Source organism: Cryptotermes secundus, unplaced genomic scaffold (genome assembly GCF_002891405.2).
Source record: "Cryptotermes secundus unplaced genomic scaffold, Csec_1.0 scaffold929, whole genome shotgun sequence".
Lineage (NCBI taxonomy): Eukaryota > Metazoa > Arthropoda > Insecta > Blattodea > Kalotermitidae > Cryptotermes > Cryptotermes secundus.
The window spans coordinates 597,202-597,891 of NW_019725015.1; the positions used below are offsets into that span (position 1 = coordinate 597,202).

General features: G+C 37.1%; 1 protein-coding gene across 2 annotated transcripts in view; it reads right to left on the reverse strand.

Annotated features, from left to right (window-relative positions):
* The window catches only part of LOC111863257 (protein disabled), a 38,953-nt gene that overhangs the window by 7,634 nt on the left and 30,629 nt on the right, over positions 1-690 (reverse strand). The window lies entirely within an intron of this gene.

The following is a 690-nucleotide window of genomic DNA, read 5'->3' on the forward strand; positions in this document are numbered from 1 at the left end:
ACATGGGACCCACGGCTTAAAGTCCCTCGCAGAGGACTTGTTCCCTGAATTTTTCTGCCCTTAAAAATTCGACGACCTCCGCTGGGTATTTGAACCCGCGTACTACGAGTCATGAGGTGGGAACGTTACATCTAGACTATGGAGGTCGCTCAAATGTACAGTAACTAAGTCCATGGGGTAAACTCCTTCAGTAGCTGAGAGTCATTTAGCCAGTCAAGAAAACTACTGCTCTTTATGAAAAAGTGCATGGAGGTATAAAACATGTTTAATTTTTCTCTAATTTTTTAAACATTTTCTGTTCTGATAAATATTTTATGAGCTATACTTGAGATACGAGTACACATGTACCATGTACGTCATCAGAGTGTCCATTATTTTTATCTGTGTAATCAAAAGTGGAATGTGCTGACAGACTGGAATAAAACTGCTCAACATCAAATTTCATAAGAATCCGTTTAGTGGTTCTTCAGTTGTTTCACTTATACAGACATGTGGATGGATGGATGGATGGATGGAATGATCTTAGTTAGTTATTTAGTTATTGCAGAGGTCCTGACGCTGATCATTCTGAGCCCTTATTTATTTGGATGATTATAGATGACCATGAAATTTATTTCTAATTAATTCTCGGTAATTTTAATTTCAAAAGTCTTATGTTTCGATATTACTGGAAGTGTATCGTGATCTACA